General features: G+C 36.0%; 1 long non-coding RNA gene and 1 pseudogene across 3 annotated transcripts in view; one reads left to right on the plus strand and one right to left on the minus strand.

Moving 5' to 3' along the window:
* The window catches only part of LOC141502416 (uncharacterized), a 293,674-nt gene that overhangs the window by 208,749 nt on the left and 58,227 nt on the right, over positions 1-26,698 (plus strand). The window lies entirely within an intron of this gene.
* Positions 22,439-23,427, minus strand: LOC141503453 (F-box/WD repeat-containing protein 1A pseudogene; annotated as a pseudogene).

Here is a 26,698-nt window from a genome sequence, read left to right on the forward strand (position 1 = left end):
AAAATTCATGTGCTTTAGAGGAACACAGCACTGGACTTCAGGCTGGTTCAGGCAGTCTGGTCATGGGTTTGAGGTCTATATTACTTTGATGTCAGTTAGTAAACATTAATTCAGAACCTACTATGTGCCAGGCACTCTTGTTAAGTGGTAAGGATATTAATGAAGGCAAAAGACAGTCTGTGGTCTTAAGGAACTCCTGGTCTACTTTTCAGAGTTGTTACTCTTAAATATATTTTTTTCTCATTCTCACCATTTTCTAGCTGGGTAAATTTTCTTATCTTCTATTCTCAATCTGACAACTTCTAATTACTTTTAAAATATTAATAGCAATATGTTAATTCTTAATTTGAATAACAGATTCCCTTAATTCAGAGAGTTGAAAAACTCATGGGGGGGATTTTACACTATAGATTTTATTATTTTATTTTTATTTTCATCTTTTACAGAAAATGCTCATTAGAACATAATTGAATATATAAATATTCTTCACAATATAATCTTCATATATATATGTATCTTCATTCAAAAATTTATATCAGCAAACTGATTAAATACTCCTATGTATAATTTTTCATGATAAGTTTTGGGAATGAAAATGAATTAAAAAGCACAAATCCTGTCCTCAGGGAACTTATACTCTAGTTGGTTAGATAAGAGATATGGAAACTAGATATAATAATTATTTTTTGCAAGGTAAATGGGGTTAAGTGGCTTGCCCAGGGCCACACAGCTAGGTAATTATTAAGTGTCTGAGACCAGATTTGAACCCAGGTACTCCTGATTCCAGGGTCAGTGCTTTATCCACTAGGCCACCTAGCCGCCCCTAGATATAATAATTACAAAAGTTAATTCCAAACAAAATGCTACCAGAAATTCCGAGTAGGAAAGATAATTTCCAGGGCTGTTGAAGGAATCAACTGGATCTCTAAATGAATGAAACAAAAGATTTTGACCTCAACCTTAAATGGAAATTTCTTCATACTTTTCCTTATGACTAACTATTATAATGATTATCTGTGAGAAGTAGACAGTTATACATACACCAGGTTGCCGCACCAATCAATTCCAGTTTCTTTTTTTTTTCATTTTTGACTTTTTATTACCATAATTTATCACATAATTGATTGTTTAATAAATTCAGTAGGTACTTTTTGGTTTTTACATTTAATTTAGTTGTTTGTTTTCACATTACTACAAGTCTTGTAAAAATAACCCATAATTTTCCCCTCCCCCACAAAGATAGAGAAACTTCAAGAAAAACAAAAGAAAAAGGAAATAAATTACTTCAGTCTGTGTTCAGATACTCTCTGGAATGGATTGCATTCTTTACCATAAGTCCATCAGAGAAGTTGCTTCAATACTTTCTTTCCCATAGTTGCTATTGCTAACTGTATTTCCCTCTGTTCTATTTCTCCCCACTCCTATTTATTCTATTCTCTCTCCATTCACCTTGTCCCTCCTCAAAAGTGTGTTGTATCTGACCACCCTCTCCCAAGATCTTTCCTCTCCTCTATTACCCACACTCCTCCTCCCTTCCCCCTTACCTCCTTCTCCTTTCCCCTTTCTTCTCTTTTTCCCTCTAAGTTAAGATAGATTTCTATACCCTATTGAGTGTGATTTTTATTTCCTCTCTGATCCACTTCCAATGGGAATGAAAACTCACTCAGTGCCCCTCATCTTCCCCCCTTCCACTACTTTGCAAAATCTTTTTCTTGACTCTTTTGCATGAAATATTTTAGCCCTGGGGCACCTAGGTGGTACAGTGGATAGAGCACCAGCCCTGGAGTCAGGAGGACCTGAGTTCAAATTCAACCTCAGACACTTAATAATTACCTAGCTGCGTGACCTGGGGCAAGTCACTTAACCCTATTGTCTTGCAAAAAAAAGAAATATCTTAGCCCATTCTACCTCCTCTTCCCTTTCTCCCAATATATTTCTTTTCTGCCCATTAATTCCATTTTTATAATACATTGTACCTTCATATTCAGCTCCCTCCTGTGCCTTGTCTATATAAATATACATACACATATATACTCCTTCTAACTGCTCTAAAAAATGAGAAGGTTCATATGAGTTATCAGTATCATCTTCCCATGCAGGAATACAAACAATTTAACATAATTAAATCCCTCATAATTTTCCCTTCCTGTCCACCTTTTCTATGCTTCACTTGAGTCCTGTATTTGAAGATCAAACTTTCTGTTCAGCTCTGGTCATTTCAATAGGAAAGTTTGAAAATACCCTATTTCAATGAATGTCCATCTTTTCCCCTGAAAGAGGGTGTTCAGTTTTGCTGGGTGGTTGATTCTCAGTTATAATCTAAGCTCTTTTGCCTTTCAGAATATCAAATTCCTAGTCCTATTAGTCCTTACTGTAGATGTTGCAAAGTCCTATGTAATCCTGGCTGTAGCTTCCATTAAATTTGAATTGTTTCTTTTTTGGCTGCTTGTAATATTTACTCCTTGACTTGGGAGTTCTAGAATTTGGCTATAATATTCCAAGTCAGTTGCTTTTTGAGAGATTTCACATTTTCTCCTAATTTTTATTCTTTTTGTTTTGTTTTATTGTTTCTTGATTTCTCACAAAGTCATCAGCTTCTCTTAGCTCCATTCTATGGTTGAAGGAATTATTTTCTTCAGAGAGCTTTTTCTTATCTCTTTTTCCAGCTGGTCAATTCTGTTTTTTAAGGTATTCTTCTTTTCATTGACCTTTTGGACTGCTTTTTCCATTTAACCTAGACTAGTTTTTTAACATGTTATTTTTTTTTCAGTATTGTTTTATATCTCCTTCACCAAGCTGCTGACTTGGTTTTAATGATTTTCTTCCATTGCTCTCATTTCTCTTCCCAATTTTTCCTCTACCTTCTTTATTGAATTTTCAAAATCATTTTTGGGCTCTTCCATAGCCTGAGCCCAGCTCCTATTTTTTTGTTGGAGACTTTGGATACAGAAGCTTTGACTATGTCATCTTCTGAGTATGTATTTTGATCCTCCATAGGACCAAAGTTACTATCTATGGTCAATTCTTTTTCTTCTGTTGTTTACTCATTTCCCCTAAGACCTAATTTTAATGCACTTCCTAAGCTTTTGAGTGCTTTTGGGACACTTCCCCAGGGTCCTTAATTCCTTCAAGGTCTTATGAGAGGCTCTGACTGCTCTCATGGCCAGGTGTCTTGTCTGTGGATAACCACAAGCACTCCCCTGTGTCCTGGAGCTTGAGGAGGGTACCTGCTCCTCTATGGTAGTATGGGTTTCCAGACTGGGACCTGGATCTGAAAAGCAACAGAGTCCTGAACCAGGAATAGTGGTGAGACTTTGACAGTCTCCCCTGACTCCCTTACTGACTGAGAACTCTGTAAGCAACTGCTGGGTGACTCCACAGATTCCCTGGGGTGGGGCTGCACTGAGGCCTGTGCTAGTCTGGGCTCTGTGCTTTCTCTGGTGTGGCAGACTTTTCCTGCTGACCTTCCAAGTTGTCCTTGGTGATCCCTGGGCTGAGAGGTGGGGAAACTGTCCTACTGCTATGGAATCAGGTACCCCCAGGGATGCAGGCATCCTGCAAGCTGTTTCTGGAAGCTCCCTGGTTGCCACCCTTTCCAAACCCTGTAGAACAGACCCTTCCCACAGATCTTCCAATATATCTTGGATGGGAAAATTGTTTCACTTAGTCTTTCTGTGAGTTCTGTCATTCTAGACTTTGGTTAGAGTTGTAATTTTAAGTCAGTTGGAGTGTTCTGGAGGAGAGTTTCTGGGAATTCCTGCCTCCATGCTACCATTTTGGCTCCCCCTTTTCTGCCCCCCCAGTCTCTCTAATAGAGCAAAACTGCTACAAAAACTTCCATGTACCTCTTCCTGTGGTGGTGGAGAGGGAGGGTAGCAAAGAGGAACAGTATCACTAAGAGGCTGAAACTAAAACTAAAACTAAAGTAATCTTTCAAAGAACTTCAACCTTTTTTTTCAGCCAATGGGGAAAATAGCAATGAGGAAGCCTTCTGAAACAGATGACTGCTCCTGTGACTGGTTTCTCCAAACATTTCCAACAACTGTTCCTTCTACTTTCCTGCAAATCTTCCTTTCTTACCTGGTCCTTAAAGCTTCACCATCAGCCTCAGTTTTCTATATCTTTGATGGCTTAAATCAGAGCTTCTTGGTACTTTGGGACTCACCTATCACTTATGAGGTAACAACTCACCAGACTTCCCTTGTGAAACCAATAGAATTTATTTCATTATTCCCTAGTCTCTAAATAATTTTATGATTTCTTATTTTGCAAACCTTACTCTTTTAGGTCTTAAAAGAATTAAATGCAAATTAGCTGATGCCTTGGAACCTCTACCAATAATCAGTCTTTGACATGATGCAACTTTATAGTATATCCTTGAAAACTGTTTCTTCATGGTCAGATTTTATCACTTTTTTAATAAATAAAAAGTTCTTCCTCTTCCCCCTTCAAATTATTAAACTATTCATACAAACAAGGTGTATTTACCCTTACATCTCTTGAAAGGTACTTTGACATTATATTTTTGCCACTATTAATTTTCCATCCAAACTGCCCAAATCTCATGATAATTGTTTACATATATTTTTAGCAATTTTTAAAAACTAAAATTATTTTCCTACTGCTTTTATAAATCAACTATTTGAATTTTTTTACAATTTTTTCCAGTGGATTGAACTATTTTCCTATATAAAAGATTGCTTTTGTCTGCTTTTAGCATTAAACTGCACCTTGTGAAAGGGTGATTTCCTTAATGACACTATTTTACATGACAAATTGAGAACTCCTATCTTATATAAAGGCAGGCAGGAGTCAGAGAAGGAGAAATTGAAGATATTTAACAGAAAAAGAATGATAGCTGAAAGAGAGCAAGGGCATAAGTAGAAGGATTGGTTTTAATAAGAAGTAGAAAAACATTTTCCTTGGGATAGGAAGTTAGCAGAGAATGTGTATAATGATTCATTTTTAGAAACAAAGGCATAGGGTTGGCTTGAGTGTTCTCAGCAAAGTAGGCAGTTAAGGTGTCTGCCCCAGATGTTCAGAGTGAAGGTCCAATTGGAAGTTCAATGGAAAATAAAATCTTTGTAATCCTGTAGGTAATAAGATAAATTGACTAAGTATAAATGATTCTGGATTTTGGGCTGCCTTAAGCTTGTTGTCTCATGGTACTTAGGTGGAGAGAGGCTGAATTGTTCTTCACTGTATCCTGAAAGAAAAGTGACTTAAAACAATCCTTACATGTCAGAAAGAGAAGAGATCTTTAGGGGTGGAGTAAGTCTATTTTTAAGGATTCACTGAGTCATTAGCTTTACCTTTTTACTATTGTGGTAGCCATTGATTGACCATCTTTTTAACACAGTGCCTTCTCCATGAAATCATGGAGACTGATCTACCTTTGATACTTAATGACTTCTCAACACCCTCAGTTACCTCTCCTTTCTGGAAAGCTGGAGGGCAAAGCAATACACTCCTCCCAAATTTTAATCCAGTCAAAACTTTTACAAAAAATATTGACTTCCAAAGGTCCAGTTACAAATATATAAATATCCCCCCTCCAACACATGGGAAGGAAGAGCCTTTTCTCCCTTTGTAGCACCTCAATATCTGAGGAGCAAAAAGAGATAAAGTTTGCATTTCATATCGATGTAGAGAATTGTAAATGTAGCAGAAGCAAAATCTGTTGATTGGGTGGAGGTTCCCACTCTTGAGATTCTGCCTCCCTTGGACACTGCTGATTGTATCCTGTCACCCCTTGACCCTGTTGTTTGTACCTTATCCTCCATTTCCCTCTTCACTAAACCTTGACCTGGACACTAGTGGGCAGGAAATGACATGCTAAAATTGGACATCAAGTACCTTGAGACAGGAAGGGCCAGCATGTAGATTGCCATTGGAGGCTACCTGGCTCCAAGGTGAAAGACCACACCCTAAGCACCACCCTCTGTCCAGACTACAGTGGAGGGGTATCTAATCTTCTAGCCTCCCATCCAGAAGAATGGACCTTCCTCTGGCTCTTCCTTAAACCATGTGGAGCTCCATGGGCTCATTGCTGCCTGCCCTTCTCTCTCTCTCTCTCTCTCTCTCTCTCTCTCTCTCCCCAAACTTCAGTTGAGTCTGCCACCTGACCTGCCAAATCCACGTGGCTTTTCCTTAAATTTTTCTTAACTTTCCTATCACTTTCTTATCTATTGTAACTTCTTTTAATAAATCTATATTTTCTTTCCACACCTGCATTCCTGGGGCTAAATCATGATTCATCACAGGCAATAATAGAATTCAAATCAGCTACAATATCAATTCCCATACAGCTCAATCTGTACTTCCAAGTTTAAAACCCCAATTTGAATTGGAGTCCAAAGCACCTTCGCTCTTGAAGCTTCCATGCTGCTGACCTGGCTGGTTACATTACTCTGATTGCATTTCTGGCTTCAGGTTCATACTCCTTATTGGTCCTTTACAGATCACTCCCGGTGTCTGAAACTGAGCATAAATAATACAGTACAGAAGCAAACATCCTCAGACCTAATTCTTTGATCTCAGTGGTTTTCACCCTAGAAGGAGCAGAAAGGAGACTTAAAAAGATGGCAGAAACTAGTTTTTACTAGATTTAAAAGCACAGACAACCAATCAAAGAAGGCTACCTGATTCACGTTTGGGAGGTCAAAATGGACTGGTTCCACATTAGTAAAGTAGGCACACTAACAAGATAGTTTATACCTTATGGAGGACTCTGAACTTCCCAATTTAACTCTTGATTCTCCATCAGTTAATCTACTGGGTTTTGACTTTACAACCTGGATACCCTCTAGAGTCCCTTCGTCCTTTCAGTTTTCTTTTTTTGATTTGTCATTCCCAATTATTTTGTAAGCTCTTTGAGGACACAACCTGTTTCTTATTTGTATCCCTAGAGGTTAGCACTGTTTAGCCTGGAACATAGAATGTACTTAATAAATATTTATTAACTATTGGTTATTGACCATTAAGATTATTTACTTCTATTTTCACAGAACAAGCCCTTTTAGCTTGCTTAGTGGTCAAAGGAGAAAGGATACTCTGAGAATGATCTGGGCATCACTTGGATTGAATTAATTTTGTGATTTCTTAAAAGTCTGGCTTTGGATTTGGAAATATACTCGTGCCTCTCACCAAGTGGTGATGATTTGGGGATTTGTATCAATTTGTAAGATTTCTGGCCCAACCTTTTTTTCCTTTCAAAGCAGGACTGGTATCATCATTCAGAAAACCCCATCAATAGCTTTTCATCTCCTAATGAATGTCTTATTGCCCTGTCTGGTTAACATGGTCTCCCAATAGATTGTTAACTCATTTGCACAGTAGTTTATTTTGTATGCAGTGGATCATTTACTTTGAAAAGCAAATATTGAGCCGCTGTGATGTAGGACATAAAGGGGATTTGCAATAGATGTTTCACCATAGCCTAGGGTAAGTATCACAATTTTATGGGGCAGAGGCAGTCTGAGAATCTATTTAGGATGGAGGGACTTTGGAAACCAATAACCTTTGGAATGAAGAGTTCCATGGTAGGCTAGTCAGTTGGAATTTTGGAATAGAAGGAATTTCAGTAGCCCTTAATTCATATTATATAGGTAGTAACCTATTCTCTCTATTACATATAGGGCAAAACCTTTTGAAGTCATGATGGAATACTTAAATGAACTGGGGGAAAATTAATATGATTAAATATTATAAAGCAATTATGGTGGTAAGTTATGGGAATACAAAAAATAGAAAAAACTTTTGGAAATAATGTAAAGTAGAAAAAGGCAGACATGGCTAATGGAATTCATAATAACTACAATCATATCAGGAAAAATGAATAGGAATGACCAGACAAGGGATTCAGATGGAGACTTAAGAAGTGGGTCCTGGAAAAGACAAGTTTTGGACTGCAAAAACTTTAACTTGATTACCATTCTCTATGTGAGTTCCTTTTGCAATGACAAACAAGTGTCAGAATGCTAAAAGAATTAGATCATATTAGTTGTGGCATCTAACCACCCATCAGCATTTATTAAATACTTGCTTTGTGCCAAACACTGTCCTAGACATTAAGGGATAAAATGATAAAAATGAGAAAGGAGTTTGCATTCTCCTAGGGGGATTCAACCTGTTCATAGATTTTTTTTTAAAATAAAGGTAGAATAAATATAAGTATCAGGATGATCAAGAGATCATTTGATGAGTTTTCCCTGATTTGATAAAATTATAAAGAGTAAACCCAAGTTAGAAGGGTTGCCTCTCATAGAGTTAGATAAGAGCCCTAATTTCTTGCCGAGAAGACACAATGAATTCCTCTGATTGATCGCTAGTGACCAGAGCTGCTTTGAAGATGAGTGATAACTGAGAGTCAGGTAGAATGGACCTCGTTTAAGGAATTTCCTCTCTGTCCCCCAATTAGAGCAAGCAGTAAAAGAACTCAGCCTCCTTTACCTTCAGACTTCTAGACCACAGTGAAATAGGTTGTGTGGGAAGGATATTGGTCCATTCACCTAGTGATAGAGAATAGTGATTGGAGGAGATACTCATAGTAGAACCTGACTAGACAAACCAGAGAATGCAGTTCCTAGTCTTCTCAGTTCTTCTTCTTCTAGTTCCCCTTTTAAAAGCAACAGTATGTGATTAGTGTTCCTGAAAAAAGGACATTTCCAGTTGGAGGAGTTAAGTCCTGGGTCATTCTCATTTGAGAGTTCCTGAGTTGGACATTAGTATTTCAAGAAGTAATTTCTTTAACAGTTTCTTGTGGGTTTAAAAGGATCATCAGGGAAGATTATTAATACTATAGTTTCTTGGAGGCTACAAGAATCATCAGGGAAGTTTATCAATAGTAATGAATAGAACTTGAAATTGGAAGTGAGACTTGGGTTCAAATCTCTCCTTAATTATCCATATTAGATAGCTATATTGTACACTGAACTTTGAAACTGGGAATGTGTTTAAGGAGACTTAGAAATGGGTCTTGCTTATGCTTTAAGTTTTTTTTTTTCATAGAATTTTTCTTCTGGTCAGAGTTAAAGAGAAAGAATCCAATGCCTAAGGGGACTGGTCTCCAGGATGTACCCAGGTCTCTGTGAACCCAAAACCCTCTGAAAGGCCCCTGGGTCATGGATCGCATAGAATAAATGCAAAGTAATTTAGGGAAGGAACACTGACAAATCAGAAAAAGTTCTCTTGTAATATGAAGCACCTGAGCTAACTCTTTTTTTGTACTTAAAGATTTTATTTATTTTGAGTTTTACAATTTTCCCCCTAATCTTACTTCCCTCCCCCACCCCCACAGAAGGCAATTTGCCAGTCTTGACATTGTTACCATGGCATACATTGATCCAAATTGAATGTGATGAGAGAGAAATCATATCCTTAAGGAAGAAAAATAAAGTATAAGAGATAGCAAGATCAGACAATAAGATAACAGTTTTTTCTAAGTTAAAGGTAATAGTCTTTGTTCAAACTCCACAGTTCTTTCTCTGGATACAGATGGTATTCTGCATTGCACACAGCCCCAAATTGTCCCTGATTGTTGCGCTGATGGAATGAGTGAGTCCATTAAGGTTGATCATCACCCCCATGTCTCTGTTAGGGTGTACAGTGTTTTTCTGGTTCTGCTCATCTCATGCAGCATCAGTTCATGCAAATCCCCCCAGGCTTCCCTGAATTCCCATCCCTCCTGGTTTTTAATAGAATAACAGTGTTCCATGACATACATATACCACGGTTTGCTAAGCCATTCCCCAATTAAAGGACATGCACTCAATTTCTAATTCTTTGCCACCACAAACAGGGCTGCTATGAATATTCTTGTACAAGTGATGTTTTTACCTTTTTCATAATCTCTTCAGGGTATAGATCCAGTAGTATTGCTGGATCAAAGAGTATGCACATTTTTGTTGCTCTTTGGACATAGTTCCAAATTGCTGAGCTAACTCTTGAAATGAAAGAAGAGATGAGGAGGAAGACCATTCCACACTTATGAGATTTCTCATGGAAAGAAAAGGAAATGGGATAGGGAATATCATGAAGGGTGAACAGCCAGAAGGTGAATTTGACTAGAACATAGAATACTTTAAGGTATATAGGATATCAATTATATAATTTGCCTGGAGAGGCAGGGTCTATCCAGGTTGCAAAGGATTTTTTTTTAGTTTTTGCAAGGCAAACGGGGTTAAGTGGCTTGCTCAAGGCCACACAGCTAGGTAACTATTAAGTGTCTGAGACCAGATTTGAACCCAGGTACTCCTGACTCCAAGGCCAGTGCTTTATCCACTACGCCACCTAGCCACCCGCGCAAAGGATTTTCATTGGAAAAGGAGTTTGCATTTTATCTTAAAGTTAAAAAGGGATCATTGAAATTTCTTGGGTGGAAATTGAAGCTAAATGGATGGTTTCCTTTCTGGTTCTCCTTGTATACATTTTTTTAAACTAAAAGACAATAAGAAATATTATTTGTTTATCTCATATTACAGTTCTTAGGATATGTATTTGAAAATGATCACTATAAAAATAATTTTAGCTAATGTACAATTATTTGTTGCAGAGGATAATGAAGTAGAGGAATATTATTAAAATCTTTGTAAGACCCTTCAAAATAAAATCAACATACAGACTTGTTCTGTGACATCAACTTAAAGGCGGAAATAATTAATAATGTCTGGAAATATTATGGAACAAAGAATGAGAGAGGACAAACACTTGTAAATTATGCAAAAACTTTATACCTCTGTCATGAATACTCTCTTTGAGAAATTAATTTAAAAGCATTAGATATGGTGATCACTGAACAAAAATCAACAAAAATGGAATAATGTACATTTTGACAGATTTTTTTATTAATCTTGAAGTCATTCCTATATCAGCTCTATATTGTCATACCATTCACTTGTTAGAGAAAAAGTCAAATTGCTATAAAGCTAGAAGAAAGAATAAAAATAATAAAAAGATGGCATGTAATTGGAACAACTATTTTCTGAATTATTACAATGAAAAATTATTATGAATAATAGAACATGGTCAAAAGAAAGTCATAGGCATAACAAAAATTTTATGCTTATTTGCAAATTTTATTATACATTTATACAATTGATGTAAGCCAATTACCATAGCAACTAGATCAAAAGAACCTAAAAAAACTTGGTTATCAAACACCTGACATTCTGGTTAAGTGCTGAGATATGACAGCCAAAGAAGCACCAGTTAAGAATATAAATTGGTCTGTAAAATCTCATGGGAATATATATCAAAAATATGCATACCAAAACTTCATTTGGAAATGAGAAGGGAAATAGAAGGAAGGCGCTAGGGGGTAAATCAGATCAAAGACAGCTTGAAGAGAGATTAAGCAAAATTATCCCAATGGCATTTAAAGATGAAAATTCTAAAATGACAACAAACAGAAAAATATGAAAAAGACCTGTAAAATTTTTTAATTACAAAATTTTATAGAAAAAGTTGAAACAATAATAGAAAAGCAGTCAAATTAGATAAAGCATATATGTGTATATATATATATATATATATATATATATATATATATATATATATATAAGATCCATGCTGCAGGCTATAGAATTGGGAGGATATTGAGAGATCAATTTATAAAATATCTGAAGGAGGTGAAGATGCATAGGAAAAATTTTTAGACCTTATTAATACTGAAAAAGGCAACTTAAAAAATATCAGACAACTACTGATGTACATACTTATTTTCCTATCAATATAAAATTTTATGGGTATGGTTTATATACTCAACAATGAAGAGTGTATTACTAAAAATTGGCAAACTTTAGCAAATAATATTCTAATTGACTATATATTTATCATCATCCAATAGTACATATAGATGTGGAAAGGTGTAGAAAACATAGGATTTCATCATATTTGTTGTTTGTTAATGATATAAAAAAGATTTTTTAGAGCAAAGTGCTCTTTCCCAGTAGTTGCCTCTTATCCACCAGAATATACAAATAGACACACACACATATTATATTTATATACTATTTTATTTATATATATTTAGTAAATATATATGACACATATTTGATAGTCTATGTAACTTGACAATAAAAGTCGAGCCAAGAAGTAAGAAAAGATGAAAAGATGAACAGATTGAATTGCTTTTATGGTACAATGACCATAATTGTCTTTCGGAAACAAACACTAACATGCTAATCATCTTCCTTTTGTCCTCTGCCAACACAAGGATGTTCTCAGAGTCCTCAGACTGTCCACTAATTATACCTCACCTTTGCTGCATTTCCCTGATGATATCCATGATTCTAGGTCCTTATTCATTGTATATTATTTAGACCTACCATGTGCTCTTCATTGTGGTCTGCGTTAGACTAATTTTTAATTCTTATGAGACTATTGTGTTTCATAGCTAACATACAACAAAAACACCATTAGAATATTGGCATTAAAAAGATGGGTGTTTGATTCTAGAAGAAAATTTTGATTTAAAAAACCTTTGCAATTTCTTAAAGGAAATATAATAAACTAATTTTCTGATCCCAATTTCTATATTCCTGATATACCACTGGATAAACTATATTCATCTAACTGCATATTATAAATAAATGTTGGTGACTGATTCCTACATGGATGGCTAGACCAAATTCATTTGAGTGATGATAGATCTTTATCAGAGATGCTTCAGTGTTCCAGGACTTGATGCAACCAAAGTTATGTCATAAAAGAAGAATTAGGATTGAACTTTTGTAATCCTTGGTAGAATAATTCCCCCAATGAGGAAATCTCTACCAATGAAAGATAGTACCTTTCCTGCTGTTTAAAATCTTAGAGAATTCCATAGAACACTGAAAAGTTAAATGATTTGTCCAGTATCGCATAGCCCATGTGAGTCAGAGGAGAAAATGTCTTGATTTTAAGACCAACTCTCTATTCACTATGCCATAGTTAATGTTCAAAAGGACATTGGTTCAGGGACCAATGTGGGATCACTTAAAGAACTAAATAATTTTTCACATGCAACACTATCAGCTTTCTTTGGCCTTTTCAATTCCAGACTTAGCTCAGTGTTCATCCATAGTCATCAATAGTATCAAAGCATATGTTCAGCAGGGTCAGCTTAATAGATTGCTCATTCAACTATGTATCACAGCTCAGATATTTGTATTATTTTTATAATTAATAAAGATAAGTGGGACTTTTCTGAAATATTTATTTAGTGTTCCATGCCATTTTACTGCATGCACCATTATTCCTACAACTATCTTATTTATTAGATTATTTAAGTATCTTAAGTTTTCAAAGTTTTTGACATATCATTTATTCATTCAATTTTTTGAATGGACACTTTGGGCACAATACTTTTCTTGGCATTTCAGAACATATTATTCTTTGTTTTTAAGTTTTTGCAAAGCAAATAGGGCTAAGTGGCTTGCCCCAGGCCACACTGCTAGGTAATTATTAAGTGTCTGAGGCCGGATTTGAACCCAGATACTCCTGACTCCAGGGCTAGTGCTCTATCCACTGTGCCACCTATCTGCCCCTTAGAACATAATATTATTATTTTTTCTAGGTTTTTTTGCAAGGCAAATGGGGTTAAGTGGCTTGCCCAAGGCCACACAACTAAGTAATTATTAAGTGTCTGAGGCCGGGTTTGAACCCAGGTACTCCTGACTCCAGGGCCAGTGCTTTAACCACTACGCCACCTAGCCACCCCCAGAACATATTATTCTTAAACTTTATGAAAGTTATAGCTTATTTGGGGAGAAACACCCCAAACTGGAAACAATCACAAGGAAACAAATCAACAACTACTTAGTCACAATGCTTTTTCTTTCAGTTTTCAGTCATGTTCTTATGCAAACTACAAGGATTGTCATAGAGTGTGTGTGTTTGTTTGGGAAGACTTTTTTTGGAGAGATAAATCTTGAGCTCAACTTTGAATGTATTCAAGGGGGGGAATGGTATGATACTTCCCTCAATTTATTTCAAATGGAAAGGGTCAAATATTCTGAAAAATTGAGCCATTTTTTCTTTCAATCAATCAACCAGCAAGGATTTATTGAGCTCTTATAAACCAGGATCTCTTCTAGGTATTAAGCATATAAATACAGACAATGAAATAATTCTTTTTTGAAAGCATGCATTTGCAATTAGCAAATAAGCTTAGAGTATATATATATATATATATATATATATATATATATATATGAAGCTAATAAATACAAATATATGGGCGGCTAAGTGGCGTAGTGGATAAAGCACTGGCCCTGGAGTCAGGAGTACCTGGGTTCAAATCTGGTCTCAGACACTTAATAATTACCTAGCTGTGTGGCCTTGGTCAAGCCACTTAACCCCATTGCCTTGCCAAAAAAAACCCCACTGAAATAAATACAAATATATACAAAATAGATGAATATAAGATAATATGGAAAGAAGGCACTAATACCTTGAAAAATTAGACAAAGTTTTATGAGCTATACTTTAAAGATTAAGATGAACTCTATCAGAGGAAAAATGGGTAGAGCAGTTAAGTAATGTAGAATGGTCCGGTTCAAAGAAACAGAGATTAGGAGATGGAATGTCCTTTGTGAGAAACCGAAAGAAAGATGTAGAGCAGAGTACAAGTGACAGTAATGTCAAATGAAACTTGAAAAATAGCTTAGAGTCAGATTGTGAAGGGCTTTGTATGCCAGGCAAAGAATTTTATATTTCATGCTAGGAGCAACAGGAAAGTGGTGGAATTGTTTGAGTAGAGGAGTCATATGATTACACCTGTGTTTAAGGAAAAATACTTTGGCAACTGTGTGTAGTATGGACTGGTGGGAGAAGAGACTTGAAAAAGAGAGACTAATTAAGAGACTGTTGTCATAATCTAGATGAGATGAAAAGATACTGAACTAAAGTATACGCTAGTGAGTGGTAAGAAGAGGTTCAATGTAACAATGGCAAAATCAATTGACAATTGATTCTATATGTATACACACACATATACATATATATATATATATATATATATATATATATATATATATGGATAGAGGGAGAATATGAAATTCAGAATAATGTCTAACTTCAACAGAAGACTAACTTCAACAGAAATAAGAAAGTTTGAAAGAGAAAAGCTTTAGGAATAAACATAATGCGTTTAGTGTTAGACATGGTGAGTTTAAGATACTTCTAGGACATCCAGCCTCAAATGTATAATAGGCAAATGATGTCGCTTTGAAATTTGGGGGAGAGACTGTCTTCTTTCTGTAATGTAGCATCTGCTCTGTGGAATGCACCATAGTTTTGGTTGAGAGGATACAAATATAAATACAATACAGATTTAAGATAGAAACACAAACATAAATGTTCTTCAGCTTACAGTTTAGTGGTATTGACAAATCACCTACCAAAATATGAGTTAGCAACTGAAATTATTTAAGAGAAGCAAGAACATTCTACTCTGAAATCATCAAAGGAACTATCACTTTGGCTGATGACTGTAACAGAAAGACTCCTGAAGGAAGAAACATTTTAACTAGGCCTTAAAGGATATACAAAGCAATTCCTTTCTCTTTTCTACTTGGAATCAGAAGAATTGGGTAAGAATCTTGGCTCAGAAACTTATTCATTCTATGCTTGCAGGAAAATCTTTGAATTTCTCCACAGTTTAATGGGTTACCTTTGTCACAGAATCATTATGAGAAATGTATATCACAAACCTTAAACTCAAATGTGTCTTATCATTATTATTATTATTATTATTATTATTATTATTGTGATTAAGGTATTATTATGATTAAGGTATCCCTGGATCTTTTCTCACTAAATGTGATCAGCTTCAATAAATGGAAGAATCAGTTCATCCCGCCAATCCCCCATCATCCTCTCTGCTTAGAGTACCTCTCCTTACTTTGTGGTTTTCATTTAATAAATGTTAATGACATGGCATTGTAATCCATTCATAAATTGGAGCACAACACCCCAAAGAGCCAGCTGAGCACTGATCATCTATGAACCGAATTTCTCCCCACTGACTCCTCCAAAGGCTAGAACATATGTGCTATTTGAAACCCTTCAAGCACATGGGTGCAGGTGCAGGATGCTGAGGGCACTGCTCTGTTTCCCTCCCCCTCACTCAAATGGATGGTTGGGCTCAAGCTTTTTGTACGGCTCTAGGTGATGTAAGGGATTTAGACTTGATCAATTATACCCTTTTCAAGTTAACGCTAGAAAAATGAGAAATTGATTTTTTTGACGAAACAATATTTTAGAAATTCAGGATATAAAAATGGGATTTGACCTCTCTTACTAAGTCAGCTATCATCACGATGATTACATTTTGCAATTATGCCATATTTTGTATGTCACTGCCTAACACAGTCTACTTGTCAGATTTGCCTGAGGAGTGGGCTGAGCAAAGATAAAGCATCCACCAGTGCCAGCTTTGTGATGTGAATGGGTGAATTGAAGAATTCATTCATTTTGTTGGAAGAATCTGCCAAAGTTAACCTTCTCTGATATCCTGAAATGGAGAACCTCTGCCAACCTTTAATAACTAGGAGCCATATTGAAGTTTTACATTCCCTAGACTTCATTGCTTGTGTAAAATTAGCTTTTATTAACATGAAGTTAGTTATTGGAGGTGCTCATTAAAACCAAAAGACATTGACCAAAAGATGGGAAGAGATAAAGTACTTAGCAAGGGCAGGTTATTTACTTTATGCAGGTAGGCTGTATGTTGAATCAGTTTCAGATGTAAGTTGGAAATTTTTTAAAAGATTGGATATCCTTATCTTGCCTAGCCTGGAAGTGTAGTGATCACTCAAAACCTGATCTCAATACTGATATGAATGGGAACTTTTTTCTGACCTGTTCCAGCTGATCCCTTCTTAGGGTAGTCTAGTGGCCCTTTTCTCCTCAGTACTCATCATAGTGTGACTTAATTTGTGCCAATTAAATTGTAGTCATATTGTGCCTCAGAACTCCCGAGCTCAAGTGATCCACCATTGTTAGCATCCCTGGCAGCAAAGCCAGTTATATACTATCCTGGTCTGGAGAATGTTCCATTAACTTTTCCATCCAGTAAAATGGATGAAGTAGCAATGAGGATGATAATGACTTAGACTGAGAGTATACTTTACAGTTATCTATCTATCTATCTATCTATCTATCTATCTATCTATATATATATGTATATATGTCATCTCACTAGAAATTCCTAATCTTTTTAATCTGTGCTGCATAAATAGCTATTCCCTTAGGCAAGAAATTCCTTTCAAGGTTGTATTTGATTCCTAAAACTGAGGATAACTTGCAAAATATTGCCCAGGAAATGAAGTTAAAAGGGAAGTTTAAGGAGAAGAATACATATTATGTTTATTTTGAGCCAATGAAAATTTAGCTTTAAAAATTCAACATAGATTTTTGAGGGGTTTCAACTGCGACTGATGAAGTGTGCTGTTCTCAGAATGTGATCATGCCAGGAATACAGTTTCACAGCAGACCCTTCTTTAATGATTGAGTCATCAGGAAGCTGGGAAGGTCCATTTCTTTTTTATCTTGGGCTAAATATTTGTTGTAAGGCCATGAACAAATCACTTAACTTCCTAATGCTCTCAACAATTCTCTAAGACTATAAGTTACATGTATTAATATGCTTATGGAAGGGCTCAACAGGATCTCAAGCTCATGTGTAAATTTTTTTGTTAAATGATATTGGATTAAGAGCTCAACTATTAATCTTATAGTAATGAATTTTTATTACCAATTTTAATTGATCAGAGATTATTTAGCAATATATTATATGAGTGCCCTCTTTCATGTTTAGGAAACTAGAGCCTACTTTTGATTAAAGGGTCTACTTGCCTGCTAGAAAGTATTGGAAAGTATAAATAATTGTACTTCAGCCTTCTAGGCAATTAAATGGTTCAGTGAATAAAATATTGTGCTTGGAATTAGGAAGACTTGTGTTTGAATCCTATCTTAGGGTTATGTGACTCTGGATAAATCAGAACTTATCTCAGTCTCAGTTTCCTCATCTGGAAAATGAAGGGAATAAGACTCAATGGCCAACTCTATCTATGATTTTCAGGGAATCTCTCTGGACAATTATAGTACCTCAGCAGAAAAGATATGTTTCAAAAGCAAGTGTATAAATCAACAGATCCTGAATTTCATTTGGGTAAATTTTCTTCTGTAACAGAATTGGTAGAATAAATTTCATCAAATAAATTAATGGGTTGTAGAGTCTGGCAAATCTATACTGGGAAATTTTTTGAGGGGGATAGATCAAAACACAGAGATAATTGATTGAGAGAATATCAGTCATTGAATGATTATCAAGCAAGGCAAAAAAAGGAGATGTCTTATCAAAAATATTTGCCATGGGGCAGCTAGGTGGTACAGTGGATAGAGCACTGACCCTAGAATCAGAGATACCTGAGTTCAAATCCAGCCTCAGACACTTAAAAATTACCTAGCTGTGTGGCCTTGGGCAAGCCACTGAACCCCATTGCCTTGCAAAAACCTGAAAAAAAGAAAAGAATATTTGCCACTGTCCTGAAGGTGTCCTTCCCAGATTCAAAATGGAAGAAGGATCTCTAGATAGTGAAGTCCTTTAGATGTTTTTTTTTTCAGTGATGGGATTATTGTAACCAGATCCAGAATATATGGGTAGTCTTCTGTAAGATTGATGGCAACTTAAATGAGATCTACTTAGAAATTCACACAGTAGAACCTAGTATATGAAAAATAACTATTTACTGCTTAGATGAACCATGTTGGATGGTGGATCTGATGGATTTTTTCATCAGTATATTTATCTTGGACAGATATAATGACTAGAGAATAGAACTGAAAGGGAGAAGAGGATTGGATTGAATTTCATTCAGGAAAATTATGCTAAGTTTTCAATGATTATAAGCTGCTACTTATCACTGAAGCCTATCTTTTTAATACCAGTAAACTTCCAGTGATGTCATATGGCTATGAGTCATGGAACAGTAAGATCTCAGAAGAAGCAAAATAGCAGATGATCCAAAGGGTGATTAAAGGATACATGGTAGATATAAGTTGATTATGACATATGACAAATGGTGACTTGCATACAAAAAGCAGCATTAAAGATACCAAAAAATGAATACAACCAGGAAAGAAAGTACACACATCCTATGATAGGAGTGAGCTAATATACTAGTATCCTTTAAGGTTGAAGAGATCTGGATGAAGTCTTTGCTTGCTTTGTAGGGCAAATTCTCTATGGAAGATTTCTGGAAAAACCTGGATAAGAAATAGGTTGAGTAAGAGTGGGAAAGTTTCTATCAGTAACAGAATTAATAATATAAATTTCATCAAATGAATTAATGAGTTGATTGTTCTGGAAAATATTGAAGTATAAAATAGAATAATAAAGATGTAAAATATTATGAAGCAGGAGAAAGGGAAAATCACTTTTGTCACAATTTTCTCTTGTACAATATAAGATATCATTTTCTCAGGGGTCTGTTGGATTCAGTTAGACTCAACTCTTGAGAGCAGACTGTTAAATGTTCAGTGTAAGTATTTTTTACTTCAGAAATCAGCAAATATTACAAATCAGGACTTGGTTTGGATTTAATAAAGTGATGAGAAAATGTTAACAATGTATATTAAACTTAAAAATGTCATGAATTTTCAGAAAATGAGTTGTTAATCATTTACCAACATACCTGTGATTATATTAAATGATCTCCATAGTCTTTTCCAGCTCTAAAGACTATAATTCTGTAAACCCAGTCCTAGAAGCTTACTGAAAAGGATATTATTTTGGAGGAAACTACTTGTCACTTGAGTTCAATTTAAAAAATGCTTATTAAGGAATAAATTATTTGTCACTCACTGGAGATACAGAGAACTTATAATTTACTAGAAGGGATGGATATAATGTGAATGATTGAATAATGCAAGGTAAAATGGCTACAAGAATAAAGGAGAGATCCATACAAATAGTTATAAGATATATAACAAAGGATAAATCACTTTTATCTGGGGGTGTGGTGGTTCTGGGAGAGAGTGGAAGGGAAGGCTGTGGGAAGAGATAGTATTTGAGATTTGAGACAGACCAAGAAAGAAAAGCAGAACTGCAAAAGATCAAGAATATACATCCCAGCATGGGTCAATGGCTTGGTTCAATGCGAGGTAGGAGATTTCAGGAGGAGATCGAAGAATTGTTTGACTGAGTATGGTGTATGAAGGAGAGGAACATGAAATATGACTGGAAAGGTAGGTTAAAGTCGGGTTTCAGAGAGAATTAAATTCCAAGTTAAAGAGTTTGTATTTTATCTGCTTGACATTAGGGAATTCCTGAAGGTTTTCAAGTAGGATAGTAACATGGTCAGAAGTTAGGATTATTATTATTATGATTTTTATTATTTTTATGAAGGATTTTATTATTTATATGAAGGGTTGTTTAAAGAGGGAAGAGACTATTCCAATAGTCTAGATGAAAAGTAATGATAGCTCTCTTGATATGGGTTGTTTTGGGACAAGTGTAGAACATATTATGGTGTTCTAATTAATAGAACTTGGCATCTGATTCAATATGAGAAGTGAGGAAGATGATAGACTCAAAGAATTTAAAATTAAACTTAGATTACCAGGGACAGAACAGGGGCATTAGGAAGGAGAAGCAAATTTTGAAAGGTGAAAAGTGAGTTAAATTTTGGACATTCTGCATTCCTGGTGCAGGGTAGGATATCCAGCTGGAAATGTGAGATTGTATGTTGGGAGAAGAATCAGGAAGATGGAATGGATGGATTAGGGATTCATCTATCCCAAATTGTTATTTGGAGTAGTTAAATTCTCATGAGAAGAAAGTATAAAGGGGGGAGAGTCAAGATGGTGGAGTAGAGGAAGCAGCCATGCTCTCTTAACATTCCCCTCCAAACAATTTTTGAAAAGTACATCATCAAATTCTGTATTAGCAGAGCCAAAAAAAAGGTCAGAGTGAGACACTTTCCCATCCTATTACAAGTTAGGAGATCAGAAGGAGAGATCTGAGCCCCTGGGGTAAGAACTTCTCTTTTCCCCCATATGACAGCAACACCACCAGTGGATATTGGATGTAGCAACAGCAATAGTAGCAGCAGGAGCAGCAGTTTTCAGAGCTCTCAAACAGTGACAATAAGGAGATTAGGTAACTGGTCATAAAGAGACTAAAGGGATCCCTTGTGCTATGTAGCACTAGGTATGGGATAGATAGTGTGCTGTTTGGTAATCTGTTGCTTATACCCATTTCTGAGTCAAAGTTCCAAAGTGAGTAACACTTGCTTGACTTAAGGGAACAATGGCCCTGAGAAGCCGTATCAACCTGTGGTTGCAAAGGAGCAGTGACCACGACTCATAATGGATCATACCACCTTGGAAGCACTGAAAATTTCCAAATCCCCAGAATTAGCTCTAAAAATAGCAGTGACAGAAAGGTCAAAACTTGAACAGTTCCCCTCCCCCCACCTTCCCTTTTCCCCCTCCTCACTGGGAACAGAGCTTAACATGGTGACAGCAAAGATCAAAAGTAGATAACAATGATAACAAAACAGCTATAAGTAAAACCTCAGAGAAAAAAAGTGAATTGGTTATGAACCCAAGTACTGGAAAAGTTAAGAAAGGATTTTGAAAATAAGAGTAGTAGGAAAAATTACTACAGAATCAAGAGTGAGGGAAGAAAATTATGAAAAGACAAAGTTTGGTAAAAGAAACATTAAAATAGTAAATAACAACTTAGATACTAACAGATCAATGTGAGAATAAAGATGGCAGAATACAAGCAAACTCTACCAACATTCCCTTCCTACCAACTTGAAAATAATACCTAAAATTGAATTTTGAAGTGGAAGAGCATACAAAAGTAATAATAGTAGTATTGGATCTCTGAACCCCAAATTCAGCACTGTTGCCACTTCATAAAACTGCTTTCCTTACTTTCCTCAGTTGAACCCTTAAAGTCAATCATTTCAGTAGAGCAAGCAAGATGGAGTAGATGTGGGAAGAAGGTAGAGGATCTGTTTCTGTCTCTGCATTCTAACTCCTCAAACATCCAACTGTCATCCTTGGATGATGGCATAACAAGTTTATCTTGATATACATTGCATTATGGAATATCTAAATGCTTCAAAGTCTGAAGATTTCACAAATAAATTTTCATGCCTTATCTAGCTCCCAAGAAATCTACAAGAAGCCATTTTTGTATCCCATGTAGATTTAGGATTTAAAAATAAAAGTTTATGTAGTAAAAAATAACAAATCAAACTTTTCTGTTGACAATAACTATCAAGAATAACAGGATGTTATTGTAGTTATGAGTTTTATCAGAAATCATAAGATTTAATGATGAAAAGAAAGCACAAACATGTAAGATGATAGGACATGATAAATAATAAGACATTTTGTAGTTAATAATGGGTTTTTAAATACCTTTATAAAAGTGCTGCTATATGCTAGGCATTGTGCTAAGCACAGGGAATACTGTTGGAACTGTCACCATCATTCCATTATTGAAATGAAAATGAAGACCTGCTACAAATGATGAATCAGTGTGTTCAACATTTTGCCTGGATAGATCCCATACTCTGATGACAGAATCAGAAGACCTGGTTATGAACACCCTGTCATCATTCTGCATGCCCCATGAGGATTCAATCGCACTCCAATGTATTCCTATCCTAGATTTAATAGTGTTGTCTCAATGACCCATTTTCTGATCTACTATCTTCTGATCATCATATTGTAAACAGTTAACTCCTTGGCTAGTTTTACTCTGGCAATGGATCTGTAAACTGTATCTTCTACAACACCAGTTAGATTCTATTGTCTTGACCTGTACAATTTTAGGATAACATGCTCTATGTGAGGTTTGTTTTTGAATAATTCTGTTCTGCCAGGTCTCTCCATAGAGAATCTGTCCTGACCATTCTTTTGTTGAGTTTCTTCCATAAGATTCTATGGGTTGTCATTAGGTTTCACTCTCTGCATACCAGCTCAGCAGCACAGGTATGATAAAATATTCTCAGCAATGTGATCTAAACCTTGAACTGGCAAGGCAGTTATAAAATCTCTCTGTAGAGATGTTCCACTAATTCAACTTGTTTAGACTCTAACCACTGTTCAAAATATCTGATGCACAGCTCTTTCTCCTCATAACTTGCAGAGAGTATCCTTTGCTTGGACCTGATCATGTTGGAGGTGCCATTGGCAAATTTTGTTTTGGCCACAATTTTCAGTCTTCATAGCAGTGCTTGTTAGACATATGGTTTCTTTATTTAAGCAGGGAGCTCATCATAATTACAGGCTCTCTGAAGAATTCTGAAATTCATCAGTCTCTGTGTTACACAGGTATTGCAGTGAAGACATGCTATCCACTAGTCTGGAGCAGCTCAGCCACAGAGTTCAGGGCTTTATAAAGCACAAAACCTTGAGCATCTTCTCCTACACTACCACCTTGGTCAAGTCCATAGTCTCCCTGGGGACGCTGCATCTCAGCTTTGCCAGTGTCCTCCATCTTGTGCCAGGCTCCAGCCAGCACAGTTCTTGGATCCCATCTCCTCTTCCTTCCTCCACCTTCTCCCAACTTCTCCCACGAAAGGTAATTTACTACCCAATATTGAAATCTATCACATTGATTAAAACCTTTAACTATTAAAAAAATTCCTACATTGAACTGAAATCTGTCTTCCTTTAAATTAAACAGTTTAAATTCTATAAAACAACTTGTTTTTATTCTCTCCTCCTTTCTTTTCCTTTCCTTTCCTTAATACTTATTTGTGCCAATACCAGTCACCAGTAGTCATTCCTTAGCCCCACTAGCAGCTCTCAGGCCCCAGAAGGTTGTTAGTAGGCTTGGACTATGCTTTCTTGGAGGCTTAGGTGGGACTAGTCTTTTTTCTAAGATAGACAAAATGTAACTGGAAGCCATGATGGAATTACAACATAGGAATTTTATTTGGAGACAGTGCCCTAGAGTTGGATGGAGAAGATACCCTGGACCTTGTTAGTCATCCTCCCAAACACTTAGTCCTGGTCTCCTCAGGTGTCATTTAGCCAAAGCTCCACCTGGCAAGGGTCCTTTCCACAATAAAATTGATAAATAGTCATCAGAAATTTGCTTAAAGAAATTAAGGTAAGAATGAACCCATTACCTGCTGTACTATCATTTTACTTTAGGATAAACTTTAAAAATTGAGAAATTTTTCTTTATCTCAAGTTGTAATTTTTCTTTTTACAGCTTCTACCCATCAATTTCTTCCCTCTCACCCAACCACAAGTCTAATGCTTCTTCTATATATACCATAATCCTTCAGTGACTGGAGGAAAGTTGTTTTGTCTCTTAAGCTTAAATGTTCTCTTCTCCAGGTTAAAAGTTCCAAGATCCTCAATTAATTCATATGACTTGTCATAATATGATCTCAATGCCCTTCACCTCTAGGGTTAACCTCTTCTTCATGATACTCAGTTTATCAATGACTTTTCTAAAATGTATTACCTATAGTTGAACAATAGATGTAAAATGGGCAATGTAAAATGATAGCAGGAGTATTACTTCCTGTTTTCATGGGGTTCTCATGCCCTGGGTAATACCACAAAGGCAAAAGACAAAGAACCTTCTAGGCCTTAAGGATAGGTGCCAGATTGCTTTCAAACCAAGGCTTACCTTAACTCTCTGCTGACCTCTCTCCTCTGCTATCCCATGAGCTTAAATATCCTTTGACCCTTCAATACCTTTTACAGCAATCCATCATCTCAGTTTTGCAAAACCAGGCTCTGGCAAAGGGAAAGCCTATTGTGAAAGGGAATAAATGAGGAAACCTTTGCAGTTTTGCTTCACTTGCAAATTTTCTCCTTTTATTTTACACAATAAGCGTGTGTCTAATTGAATTAGAAAACTGGAATTCTCTTGATGTTCAAATGAAAGATTTCTGGACTTGGATAGGCAACAATTTCAGGTCTTCATTCTTCTGGTCTAAAAATCTGTGCTTCAAAATCATCATTATACTCATTCCAACAGAACAGTGGGCACAAGGAGGGTGAAACTCAACAGGGAGATGTGGACAAAGGCCACAAGCAGACTGAGAGGACACATGAGTAGTTTTAAAATCAATGCAGAACTTAAAAGGGAGCCAGGGGAAAGATTGGAGGTCAGGAAGAAATGTGCTCCACTGACTTAATAAGTGAGTCCTTCTCCAGCTGAAATTGGTATTAAATGCTGCATATATAAGGAAGCATCAGAAAGACAGATGACCAGGGAGCTATAAGAGTCAGATTGCACAGTGTTATAACTAAACTGAACTTTGGCAGCTGCCCAGGCTTCTCCCTCATTTTTCACTTGAAGAAACTGAGGCACTAGCTTTGGGCCACTAGGCATTAGTGAATGGAAGGTCTGAGACCAGAGCCCATGTATCTTTCAACTATTCCTATGTAAGCTTAAATTTAATTTAGATATAATTTATAGCTGGTGAACAAAACAGTTATGACCTTTCTTAAACTGCATAGTTCTGAAACCTAAAAAAATACCCCATTCAAATGTCCCCCTTTTTTGTACCTAATTTATCCCTGTTTTTAAATCACTGGGCAACTCACCTTTGTTTTCAGCAGGGTCAGAAACACCCTGGAGCCTTGGAAGAGGCCTGGGCCCCAGCTGGAAGTTGCAATTTTATGTGACCTATAATTGTTTCTGTTCCATTCGTACATAATCCCTGTGTGTGGCCCTGGTTTTATAGAATTAAAAGGCCCAACAAACCATCCAAGAGTCCCTTTTTATGGGATACAAAAAAGTCTTATTTTTTGAACAAGGGTTAAATACAACATATATATTTGATCATTAAAATGGAAATTTGCCTGAACTTAAATTGAGGGATTGAATGGGTAGATATAACTGAAAGACCTCCATGATTTCTTTACACTCTACATCTCTGATCATCCTCATCCTAAAGGTTAAACCTGAGGGAAAAGTTTTTAGTTTTGAAATTGGAAGACAGAAGGTGTTGTTTAGCTCTGCCATTTACTAGATAGGTGAAGAAAGGCAAGTTATTTCTTTCTTTCTTTGGGGTTTCTTCATTTATTAAATGAGGAGAAATATGTTTGCTCTCCTTGCTCCCTTCCTACACTGGTTGGTTGTGAGGATTAAATGAGATAATGTTTAAAAGCATGAGACACAAGATCCCCTAATGTTAGCTTTTATTATCATTGCCTATGACATTGAAAACATGTAATTTGCCTTTTCATTTTGGGATGCTGTATCTCATTCTGATAGATTTAGAGAACTATAGCTGAATATTCAGGGTTTGCAATCACACAAATCATAATATATATTGTTTTTTATTATAATTTTAGAAGCAGTAATAAAACTTAGCTAGAATATGTGTTTGAATAACCCTTTACTAAAAGTAAGGTTTACTCCCCCACATCCTTATCTTGGTTTGGTTTTGATCTCTGATTTCTTTGAGAATTCTCAGGGTGGAAATTCCCACCACTGGTACAAATTGGTGACTCGTATGTAATGGAGATCTTCCTGGGTCATGGAGTGTGCCAGGGCTTAACCCTGAGTCTTACTGCCTAGCCACACTGACTTTTGAATTTCACTTTTTGGAGGCTTAGTTCTTAGAGTGAAGAGATAGGTATACTAGAAAGAGGCATTATTTTTAACAGGAGAGAGAGATTAGACCACTTCATGATGAGATGTGTTAATTCAATCCAT

This window comes from Macrotis lagotis, chromosome X (genome assembly GCF_037893015.1).
Source record: "Macrotis lagotis isolate mMagLag1 chromosome X, bilby.v1.9.chrom.fasta, whole genome shotgun sequence".
NCBI classification, from domain to species: domain Eukaryota; kingdom Metazoa; phylum Chordata; class Mammalia; order Peramelemorphia; family Peramelidae; genus Macrotis; species Macrotis lagotis.